Raw genomic sequence first — 12,725 nt, forward strand, 5'->3', positions numbered from 1 at the left:
TAGTCTTGCCAATCCTAAAATCTATCAGTGGTTCTCAACCTTCTGGCCCTTTAAATACAGTTCCTCATGTGACCCAACCATATAATTATTTTTGTTGCTACTTCATAACTGTAATGTGCTACTGTTATGAATCGGCATGTAAATATCTGATATGCAGGATGGTCTTAGGCGACCCCTGTGAAAGGGTCGTTCGACCGCCAAAGGGGTCGCGACCCACAGGTTGAGAACCGCTGAAAGTATTCCTTACATCTGACCCTACTCCCCTGACACCACCTGTTCAAACCCTGACTCTGCCGGTTCCCAGCTTTGAAATCCTGTTTCTTGTCCTTTCCGATGAGGCTGGTAATATTCATGTGATAGGTCTTGGTGAGGGTTACATGAGATAATGCATGTAGAACAGAGTCTGTTTTATACATGTTAACATTATTATGGCAAGCACTTAATGCAGAGGACGCATTCAATAAATGAGCTACATTTGTGGTGGTTTCTTCCCTCATAAGACTTATAAGCTGTGTTAATCACCTGGTAGCTCCATCGCTTAGCACAGTGCTTGGCTCCTAATGGAAGTTCAGCCCTGGCCAGGCAGTGCGGTTGGTTAGAGCATGGTCCCATACACCAAGGCTGCAGTTATGATTTAGTAGATATTTAATTGATATTCAGAGCTTACAGTCCTGGGGGATGGACATTAAATGAGTAAATTCGCTAGTATGTTAGAAAGGAATGATTGCTGTGGAGGAAACAAGAAAGGGGAGGGCAGGTGGCAATCTGGATTATTTCAGATGCAGTTGTCAGACACCAAATATAAACTAGAGTTTTGTAATAGAAAAGCCCATAATGGCTTCAGGTATGGCTGTGTTTCCTTCATTGTCAGTTAAGCTCCTCCCAACAGTAGCAAGATAGGGTAGGTTTCACTGAGGTGACTTTTGAGCAAACACATGAAGGAAATGAGTGAGTTAGTCAGGCATATATCCAGAGAAAGGGGGCATTCCAAGCAGAGGAAGTCAGTGGAAAGGCCCTCAGGCACAAGCATGCATGCCTGGTGTGTTTAAGAAACAGCAAAGAGCCGAACCGGTTTGGCTCAGTGGATAGAGCATCGGCCTGCGGACTGAAAGGTCCCAGGTTCGATTCCGGTCAAGGGCATGTACCTTGGTTGTGGGCACATCCCCAGTAGGGGGTGTGTAGAAGGCAGCTGATCGATGTTTCTGGCTCTCTATCCCTCTCCCTTCTTCTCTGTAAAAAATCAATAAAATATATTTTTAAAAAAAGAAGAAAAAAAAAGAAAGCAAGGAGGCCAGTGTGGCTTGGATGGAATAGACAAGAGATCAGGATAAGAGAAAGGAGGAAACATAAAGGACTGTTTAGCTTTATTCTGAATGAGATGGGGAGTAATTGGAGGGTTTGAACTTCCATTTTTATTGATTTTTAGAGAGAGAGAGAGGAAGGGAGAGAAAGAAACAACTATTTATTGTTCTGATTATTTATGCATTCATTGGTTGAGTCTTTTATGTGCCCTGACCAAGACCTAACCTGCAGTCTTGGTGTATCAGACAACATTCTAACTAACTGAGCTACCTGGCCAGGGCTAAACTTCCATTTTTAAAGAATCGCTCTGGCCTGCCCTGTGAGAATAGACTGTAGGGTCACAAGGGTGGAAGCAGGGAGACCAGACGTGAACCTATATGGCAATGACCTTAGCAAGAGATGTTAATGCAGTGGTTCTCAACCTTCCTAATGCCGCGACCCTTTAATACAGTTCCTCATGTTGTGGTGACCCCAACCATAAAATTATTTTTATTGCTACTTCATAACTGTAATTTTGCTACTGTTATGAATCATAATGTAAATATCTGATATGCAGGATGTATTTTCATGTTACAAATTGAACATAATTAAAGCATAGTGATTAATCACAAAACAATATGTAATTATATATGTATTTTCCGATGGTCTTAGGCGACCCCTGTGAAAGGGTCATTCGACCCCCAAAGGGGTCGCGACCCACAGGTTGAGAACCACTGTGTTAATGGTTGGTATCAGGTTGAGGGAGGTGATGAGATATGGTTGGATTTGGGATTTGAAGTGAAAGTCAACAGGATTTGTTGACTGATGGATAGATGTGTGGGAGAGAAGATAAAGGCCAAGGTTTTTAACCTAGACAAATGGAAATGTGGAGTTCAATTCCACACATACACATTTGTTATAGATTTTACAAGTCAGGCCTTTCCTTCTGGGGGAAAAAGGCCTGGAAATGGTGGGTTTGGGGTGCGGGGGAGGAGAATGACCAGGTCACAAAACAGAGTAGAAACCAGGGCAGATATTTGTTTTCCCAGCTAAAGAAATTCTGGTGGTGGTGGTGGGGAGGTTGGGGGTTAATGAGGGGATGAGGACACATTTGTAATACCTTAACCAATAAAGAAATTTAAAAAAAAAAAAGAAATTCTGTTAGGAGAGCTAGTTCTGGCCTCTTTAGAGCACTACAATTGAAATTTATCTCATTAATTTCTGAATCCTTAAAGCCTAATACTACCTGGCATATGATAGGCATTCAAAGTAAGTATTAATTCAGTTGAATTGAGATAATGGCAAAATGACTCTTGAAAGGAATGCCTATTGAGAAAGGAAGCTAAATAGTTTCAGGAATATTCCATAGAAGCCTGAGGACAAGCCATACCTGGGAACTCATTTTAACTCAGGTCAATAAACTTTTTGGAGCATCTATTATATTCTGGGCACTAGAGATACAGAGATGCCACTCATTATTTGGGGAGACAGAAGAATCAATAAATTATGGTACAATGTGATAATATCAGTATGTATCAAGTTCAGAGGTGGATGGAAGGTGACTAACTCTGACAGGGATGGTAGGCAAGGGAAGGCTTCCTGGGAGATGACATCAGAGCTGGTTTCTGAGAGATGAATAGCAGTTTGCCCATTATACTCCTACTAAAGGCCCAGTGTATGAAATTTGTGCACTGGGGGGGTGTCCCTCAGCCCAGCCTACACCCCCTCGCAGTCCAGGAGCCCTCAGGGGACGTCTGACAGTTGGACATCCTTAGCGCTGCTGTGGCTTCTGGCTGAGCAGTGCTCCTGTGTTGAGCACCTGCCCCCAGGTGTCAAGTGCTTGTCATAGCGACCCATCGTTTCGATGTTTGGTTGATTTGCATATTAGCCTTTTATTATATAGGATGGGAGGAATAGCTTAAGTCTGGTAATTGTCTTACTGGGGATGGCAGCAGAGGACTGTCTTGCTGTGCACTTATTATGTGGAAGGTGCTACACCTTGTACATGGTGAATACTCAGTAAATGTTTGCCAAATTGCTTTTAGGGCATTCAAACAATCCAGGGTAAGAGTTTGCTCAAATTAACTGTTTTGCATGTGACCCATTATCTGTGGCTCCTGCCCATCTTGTACAGGTTGACTATTGATTTTGCCTGCCCAGCATCTATTCATTCCTTCTTCTGGTAAGAAACCTATAATTTTCTTTGGGGAACTACCCTTTCTACCACTCAGTTTATGAGGTTTTGTGGGGCTGCTTTACTCTGAAGTTCCAGTGTGGGCAGATGCCCTGTCCTGTTGGATCAAAGCATTCCATTCCTACCACTCCAGACAGTGACTGGGTGTGTGTGTGTGTGTGTGTGTGTGTGTGTGTGTGTTTGCAGGGTAGTGGTGTTAGTGCCTAATGCAGCCAAATGCGACATAACCCTAGGATCTTTGCTAGAAGTATTGGGAAATAATTTTAACTTCTGGGATGGCTAAGCAAATTGGTCATAAACTCTGTTATCCAGAATATACACTTCTATCCTAGTCTCTAGCAGTAACATCTAGGGTCTTAGTCCTTTCACATCTGCCTCCTACAGGCTCTCTGGGGGAAATAATTGTAAGAAGGTAGGATGCTGGTTAGGTTCTGTCCTCCAGATCTGCAGCCACACATTTCAGCTCTTTAGAGACCTTAAAGCCCTCACTTTGCTTCTCTGTGTCATTTCCTGATTAACTTGCTCTCTATTGGCTCGTCCAGGAGTCTTGAGTCTTTGAGGAAATGCCACTGGCTCTAGGCCAGTCCTGTGTTATTATTGGGTGTCAGGAGTCGGAATTTCTTTCTTGGTCATGCACATCTGATCTCAGTATCAGTAGTTTTCGACTTGGAATATGCAGACCTCTGATGGTATACAGAGGGGATGCTGAAACCACAGGGCAAAACACAGTGCTGCTTTCTGGAGTGTCAGTTTTATTCATGAAAATGTTTTTCAATATTAAAGTGTAGTTATTCATAGCACCTTCTCTGAGCCACACTTAGATGAATTAAATCCTGGGTCCACCATTTATTAGCTGCATGACCTTAGGATTACTTAACCTCTCTGTATTTCAGTTTCCTCTATAAGGGTAATGTCATTCATATCTTATGAGATTATGGTACAAATTTAATCCATGTAAATGACTTAATAGAACAATGCCCAGTGCATCATAAGTGCTATTTAAGTGTTAGCTATTGTTGTTAAAACATGAATATATTATGAAGTACAAAAAACAAACAAACAAAATAACACAAACTAGTGTAACTTAAAAATCCAAGACTCTGCCCTAGTTGGTTTGGCTCAGTGGATAAAGTGTTGTTCTGCGGACTGAAGGATCCCAGGTTCGATTCTGGTCAAGGGCACATGCCTGGGTTTCAGGCTCGATCCCCAATGTGGGGCATGCAGGAGGCAGCCAATCAATGTCTCTCTCTCATCATTGATGTTTCTGTCTCTCTCTCCTTTCCTCTCTGAAATCAGTAAGAATGTGTGTGTGTGTGTGTGTGTGTGTATATATATATGCTATAGAAATGCTATAGAAATAGGCATTTAAAAAAATAAAATGTCACAGGGATGTGATGTACAGTATAGGGAATATAGTCAATAATAATATTGTTTTTAAATGTTCTTATTGATTTTAGAGAAAGAGGGAGAGATAGAAACATCAATGTGAGAGTGATACATTGATTGGCTGTCTCCTACACACCCCCTCCTGGGGATTGAGCCTGCAACCCAGGCATGTGCTCTGACCAAGAATTGAACCTTTGACCTTTTGGTGCATGGGATGACTTTCAGCCAACTGAGCCACACTGGCCAAGGCTATTCAATAATATTGTAATAACTTTGTAGGGTGACAGATAGTACTATACTTAATGTGATTATTTTATAAGGTATTTAAATGTTGAATTGCTATGTTGTACACCTGAAACTAATATTGTATTTGACTATATTCTTTTTTTTTAAGATATATTTTATTGATTTTTTACAGAGAGGAAGGGAGATAGTTAGAAACATCGATGAGAGAGAAACATCAATCACGGCTGCCCCCCCTGCACATCCCCCACTGGGGATGTGCCCGCAACCCAGGCACATGCCCCCGACATTGATATTTAGAGGGAGTGGAAGAGAAAGGCAAAGACAGAGAGAAATATCAATGTAAGAGAAACACATCGATTGGTTGCCTTCTGCACACGCCCTGACCAGGGCCTGGCCCAGGGAGGAGCCTGCAACTGAGATATGTGCACTTGACCGGAATCGAACCTGGGACCCTTTGGTCTGTAGGCCAATGCTCTAGCCACTGAGCCAAATTGACTAGGGCTGTTTTTATTAATTTTAAAGAGGGATAGAGAGAGAAGGATAAACATTGATTGGTTGCCTCCTATACACACCCTGATTGGGGATTGAACCTGCAACCTAGGTATGTGCCCTGACCAGGAATTGAACCCACAACCTTTTGGTGTATGGGACAGTGCTCCAATCAACTGAGCCACCCAGCCAGGGCGCAACTATATTCTTTAAAAAATAATACATGTGATTGTTACTATAAGAGCCCACAAGTGAGAATCCAGGTTCTTCTAATTTCCAGGGCCATTTTCACTTCATGTATGCATTAGTCTCCCCCATCCACCTTCCACATCTTAGGGCCACCCACCCTTTGTCATCCAGACATTTGCCTTCCATTTGATTATTACAAAGATAATGTATGCAAGCTTTAAAAAATAACAATTTCTTCAGTTTTTTAAAAATAGGATTTTGTTAGTTAATGTACTTGGTGGGGAGTGGGCAATGAAGATAGAAGGAACAGCATGAGCAAAGGTCCAGAGGTTATGTTTCAGAAGAGCAAGTCCATTTTGGCTTGAGAGTAATTGAAGATGAGGCTGGAAAAATAGATTAAGTTTGTATCACTCGAGGATCTTAAATGTTACATACATTGAAGAATTTGAAGTTGATTTAAACTCTCTAAGCCTATATAGAATAATTTCTATCTCACTGAATTGTGAGGATTAACGACGGAGAGAAACAAACAGATGGGCAAGATATCCTATAGAAGAAACGGAATGGCTGTCTTACAAGTTGAAGACGAAGAGGTGGGATAGAGCAAACCATCCCACCTCTCAGGGTGGCCTATAATTCAAATGGTCTCACTTTTGAGATCTATTTCAGCAAGGCACATATCAACCACCACCAGAGGGAGCTCATACAAAGGAATCAGAGCTCCCAGCTCCACAGGAAAATTGTGGTGAGCAAGTCTGGGCAGGGGTGTGGAATCCTGAACCCAATCCAGTCTCAATGATAGGAGGGGGCATGGATCTAGGTGCCCCCTCTCTGGCTCCTTCTTCTTAGACCCATCTTAAGGACAGGGGTTGGACATGCTGCTACAACCTCCTAGAGCTTAGCAGCTAGCCAGATGTAAGATTTCTGGGATAGGGGTAGAGGATGAGGGCCAGATCTAGTTTGGGGGCCTGAATTTCTGTGTCGCAGGTAAAAAGGGCTTTTCACCAACTCTGCTTATAAGGAGTCCAACTGCTTAGGATACTGGTGCCAGGCAGGTAGTCTATCTAGGTCTGGGAACTGTAGAAAAGGAGCTGGGCTGCAGTGTGAGGATAAGAAAGACTAGGCAGTGCCATATCTGACAATCAGTCATTATAGTGGCATCTATATTGCCTCAGGACTCTAACCTTTAGGTCTATCAGCAGTGGTTCTCAACTTTCCTAATGCCGTGACCCTTTAATACAGTTCCTCATGTTGTGGTGACCCCCAATTTCATTGTTACAAATTGAACATAATTAAAGCATAGTGATTAATCACAAAAACAGTATATAATTATATGTTTTCCGATAGTCTTAGGTAACCCCTGTGAAAGGGTCTTTCAACCCCCAAAGGGGTCGCGACCCACAGGTTGGGAACCGCTGGGTTATGGAGTCTAGCTTAGTGCTTCATACAATTTTTACAAAACCTCCTTTGTCTTCTCCACTAACCCAGTGAGAAAAGTGGGAATTTTTGTGTTGCAGATATTACAGTGAAAGCCTAGAGACATTTAGCAATTTACCCAAGATCTAAAAGCACTCAAGGGCAGAGTTGGGCCCGAAGCAGTAGGAGTGGCTCTGAGGGGCCCAGGAAAGGGAAGGCGGGACAACAGAGCAAGAGCCTTCAGAACTGCTTCAGCAAGCACTGGCTCTAGGCCAGGTTTCATACCCACTGCTCCGGGCCGGCTCTGCTGCTAGGCTCCAGGTTGCCAGCCCAGACGCCACACTCCTACCCTAGTCCCCTGAGAGCCCATCACCCTGGCAACAGCCAGAGAAAAACCCAGCTAAAATATTTATGGCTCAAAACAGTCCAGAGGCTTCCGATGGGGGGAGGGAAAAAGTTGATGTCATCCCTTCTCTGCTTGCCCAGGAAAGTGACTGACATGCAGGGCAGCTGGGTGTGTGGGCCAAACCCAATAGGTCAGGGTTCTCACAGGAGGCTAGCTCCCGACGGCTGCAAGTGTTAATGAAAGGAGGGAGGAGTCTGTATGTGACAGTTGACGGGGCTGGGTACGAAACACAAGCCAGATAAAAGGAGGAACTCAAGTGTTGAACAGTATTGTGTATAGACCAGGGGTGGGCAAATGGGTTCTTAAACTGGACCGGAGGGCCGGAACAAAAGCATGGATGGAGTGTTTGTGTGAACTAATATAAATTCAAAGTAAACATCATTACATAAAAGGGTACAGTCCTTTTTTTTTTTTTTTTAGTTTTATTCATTTCAAATGGGCTGGATCCGGCCCACGGGCCATAGTTTGCCCACGGCTGGTATAGACTCTGTGCTAGGTATTTCACACACATTCCATTTGCTTCTCAGATCCCATTCAGTGGATAAGGATTATCCTACTTTTATGGAGTAAACAAGCCCTAAAAGCACATGATGAGTGATGAGCTAGGATTTGAATCCAGACCTGTTTGGCTTTAACCCTGTGAGCTTTCTGCAAGATTTCATGGCTCTCAAGTAGATATCCTGTATTTGGGGTTGAGCATATGGCTGCCTAGGAACCTAGCTGCTTCTCAGACAGTGACACCATCTCTGTGGCTTCATTTACCAGTGACCAGGATGTCCTATGATTCCCTAGCTCCTTCACATCCCAGGAATTCTCTCAGTTCTGGGTAAACCTGATGGTTTGTCATCCTTAACGAATCTTTTACACAAATACAATGCTTTACTGCTTCAAAATGGTTGTGGCTGGAAGAGGTACAAACAGGTCAAAAGCAGGGACTATGAAAATCTAGTAGTCCCCCTTTTTATTTATTTTTTTGGTAAATCCTCACTTGAGGATATTTTTTCCATAGTTTTGTAGACAGAGTGGAAGGGAGGGCAGGGAGGGGGAGAGAAACATCCATATAAGAGAGACACATTGATTGGTTGCCTTCTGCATGCGCCCCACTGGGGGCTGGGGATTGAAACCTGCAATCCAGGTACAAGCCCTTGTCTAAATGCTGAGCAACACCGGCCAGGGCTGATAGCCCCTATTTTTAACTTTAGGCACTGTTATTTATCCTCCTTGAGCGTCTGTTTTCTCATATGCAAAATGAGTATAATGAAATGGGGGATTAAGTGAAACAGTGCATATAAATGCTTGATATAGTACCTGGTACATACTAAGCATTCAATAAATCATGTTATTTATAGTAATCAAAATATAAAAATGTGCTCAGAGGTTAAATAACTTGCCCAAAGTAAAGCAATTGATTTCAATATCCTTTTCCTGCTAAGAGTAAATCTAAGCTTATTACAATGTCCTAAGCTCAGTTAAAAGGCAGACAGGCTCTCTCACAAACTCAGCCCTTCTCCTTGATCCCTTGTGTTAGGATAAAAAGCCAAAAGGCATTAAAAGAAGAGTGTAATAGGAGAGGTCTCTAACCTCTCAGGAACCTCATTGTAAAACCAGCCTAGACTTTAGGTCACAGGAAACCGGAAGTCTGTATTAAAGGCTGACTTTCCAATCCTTCAAGAGAAATTTTAGGGCAAATAGCTAGCCTAATGTAACTAGAAGGTAATTGGGAGCTCTAAAGGGAAGCTTTGGTTCTCTCTCAAAGTTGATAGAAGCTACTAGAGTGGGACCATTCATCACTTGACCAAACCTTTATTGAGCCCCTCATTGCCAGATATATGCTGGGGAAGGGATACAGTACAGGAGTTAAAGCCCTACCCTTAAAGAACTTTTTGAGTAACTTTAGTAATCAACAAGGAAGAGAAAAACAGGTGCAAAGGTTAAATAACTTGCCCCAAATAAACGAACCTTCTCACTTGGCTTTCCTCAGGCTGTTATGGAGTTGGTGAGCAGCTTCTCTCTAGGCCTCTGGAAGCGTCCAAAGGCCCCCCAGGTTGGCACCCACAACACAGATGTGGCAGGGAGGGAAATAAGTGGTGAGGAATAGGTAGGTGTTCTAGCCAGTTCTGTTGGAGGCTAAGGTGAAGCAGGCAAACTGGGAATGACACAGGAGTTGCCAGTTTATTCAGATTTAGGCCTTGATGAGGATACTGTTAGTCCCCTTCAACATTTAAAAAAATATGTTTTTTATTGATTTTTTGAGAGAGAGGAAGGGAGAGATAGATAGATAGAAACATTAATGAGAGAGAAACATTGATTGGCTGTCTCCTGCACATCCCTCACTGGGGACCGAGCTTGCAACCTGGGCATGTGCCCTGACCAGGAATTGAACCTGAACCTCCTGGCTCATGGGTCAATACTCAACCACTGAGCCACACCGGCTGGGCTCCCCTTCAATTTTTTTCAAGTTCTGAGCATGTTTAACTGTTAGTATCACAGTCCCCTGCAACCCTGAGGACTTCATTCTGAGCCTAGAGACTCTTAGGGGATCCTAATGGCTTTTTGTCTGTAAATCAGACATATCAAAGAAGCGGGTGAGAACATGTTGATCTCTCTGGTGTTTCTCTGTGCTCAGCAAATGCCCTCAGGCCAGCCTTGACAGCAGGCAGCTCTCCCAGTTTCTGGAGTCGTCTGATAGCTGCAAAGACACAAGCAGAAAATTAAGAAACATGAAACTGCCCTATCAGGGGCTTCCCTGCCACCCAGACGGCCAGGCTGCCTCCCTTACAGTCTCCCCAGTGCACAGGAAAACTGCAGTTGTTTCATTCAGTACAAGATTTCTAGGTGCACAGATGAGTAGAAAATACAAGTCCACAGCCTATGAGCTCTCTTTTCATGTCAGTCAAACATACGGACCCTCACACCTTACACTCCAGCCTTGGCCTCAGCTGAGTGATCCAGGGCAAAATCAACTAAACCTTTGGGGGTTTTAGTTATACAAGCTTTAGGACCCACAATTATACAAAAGGGAAAATGCTTCCTGCTCTCCCAGAGATATGAAGATGAACAAAGAGCTTCAAACCACAAGAAGAAGAAGAGGGAGGAGAAGGAGAAAAAGACTTTGGAAGAAAGGGATTGGGGAAATAGGCATCTTCTAGTACCGCAATCCTAGATTCAGGGGTCTATATTTCCTGGCCTTGAGGTGTTTAATCCCAGCCTCAAATGATCAGGGTTAACCACAGAAGAGATACATCCTATGCCAAAGCCTGTAACAGTGTTACCCATCTTTTAAAAAATGGTACTACCATTGCCCCAGTTGTTCAAGCCAGTAACCTAGGAGCCCTCATCTTCTCCCACATCTAATCAATCAACACATTATAGTAATTCAATCTCCTACAAGTCATTTAAAAATATATATTTTTTATTGATTTCAGAGAGGAAGGGAGAGGGAGAAACATCAATGATGAGTCATTGATCAGCTGCCTCCTGCACACCCTCTACTGGGGATCACAACCTGGGCATGTGCCCTAGACTGGAATCAAACCTGGGACCCTTCAGTCCACAGGTTGATGCTCTATCCACTGAGCAAGTTTTGAATCCACTTACTTCTCTACATTCTTACTACTGTCACCTTAAAGAGGTCTTTTCTTGCCTGGACTATAATCCATTCTCTGCTTGGGAGCAAATGAAGTTTAAAAAACAGAAATCTAATCATGCCATTCCCCCTCCCGTCACTCCCGGATTCAATGGTCTTCAGTGAAGAACACAGAATAAGGTCGAGATTCTTACCTTGTCTTGAATCTGGCTCAGTCCTACCCTCTGCCTATAATGTGCTCCAGGCCCTTTCCCAAGTCTTCTACCTAGGTAATTCTTCCTTTTATTTTATTACTTTATTATTATTTTTTTTTTGCTAACTCTTCCTTTTATTTTATTTTTTTAAATATGGGTTTCTTTTTAAAAAATTGATTTCAGAGAGGAAGGGGGAAAAAAACAGAGGGAGAGAGAAACATCAATGATCAGAATCATTGATTGGCTGCCTCCTGCATGCCCCTACTGGGGTTTGAGCCCACAACCCGGGCATGTTCCCTAACTGGGAATCAAACTGTGACCTCCTGGTTCCTAAGTCAACCACTGAGCCACACTGGCTAGGCTGCTCCTCCTTTTATTTTTTTATTTCTTAAATATATTTTATTGATTTTTTACAGAGAGGAAGGGAGAGGGATAGAGAGCCAGAAACATCGATGAGAGAGAAACATCGATCAGCTGCCTCTTGCACACTCCCCACTGGGGATGTGCCCGCAACCAAGGTACATGCTCTTGACCGGAATCAAACCTGGGACCCTTGAGTCCGCAGGCTGACGCTCTATCTGCTGAGCCAAACCGGTTTCGGCTGCTCTTCCTTTTAGATGTCAGCTTAAACATCATTCCCTCAAGGAAAACCCCAGTCAAGTTAGCTCCGTGTTCAGATGATTACAACTGCTATAACATGTTATTTATAAGTTTTATCTGTTTAGTGTCTGTTTCCCCAAATATACTTTTTTTTTTTTTTACAATTGTTTATTGAGGGAGGGAGGAGAAATGGATTTATTTTCCCACTTATTTATGCACTAGAGGCCTGGTGCACGAAATGCATGCACTGGCAGGTCCCTCAACCTGGCCTGTGCCTTCTCACAGTTGGACATCCCTCTCACAGTCCAGAAGTCCTCACTCCTTACCACCCACCCACTTGCTCCTTACTGCTCAGCTCACTGCTCCTTAGCACTGCCGCAGAGGCAGGTGAGGCTCCCGCTACCACGGCTGCTCTTGTCAGCCATGAGCCTGGCCTATGGCTGAGTGGTGCTCCCCCTGTGTTGAATGTGCACATCATAGCAACCAGTCATTCTGATCGTTTCGCTGTTAACCATCACTTAGACTCTTTTTTTCCCCAATGTATTTTATTGACTTTAGAGAGGGAGGGAGGGAGAGATAGAAACATCAATGATGAGAATCAGTGACCGGCTGCCTCCTGCACGCCCCCTACTGGGGATTGAGCCTGTAACTCAGGCATGTGCCCTTGGCCAGAATTGAACCTGGGACTTTCAGTCCGCAGGCTGATGCTCTATCCATTTAGCCAAACCAGCTAGGGGG

At 43.5% G+C, this 12,725-nt stretch overlaps 1 long non-coding RNA gene across 1 annotated transcript in view; it reads right to left on the reverse strand.

Annotated features, from left to right (window-relative positions):
• Positions 1–10,206: 10,206 nt before the first annotated feature.
• The window catches only part of LOC107185227, a 7,566-nt gene continuing 5,047 nt past the window's right edge, over positions 10,207–12,725 (reverse strand). The window contains exon 2 of the long non-coding RNA XR_001516152.1: positions 10,207–10,296. This is a non-coding gene — a long non-coding RNA (uncharacterized LOC107185227). The remainder of the gene's footprint in view (positions 10,297–12,725) is intronic.

This window comes from Myotis davidii, unplaced genomic scaffold (genome assembly GCF_000327345.1).
Source record: "Myotis davidii unplaced genomic scaffold, ASM32734v1 scaffold88, whole genome shotgun sequence".
NCBI classification, from domain to species: Eukaryota; Metazoa; Chordata; class Mammalia; order Chiroptera; family Vespertilionidae; genus Myotis; species Myotis davidii.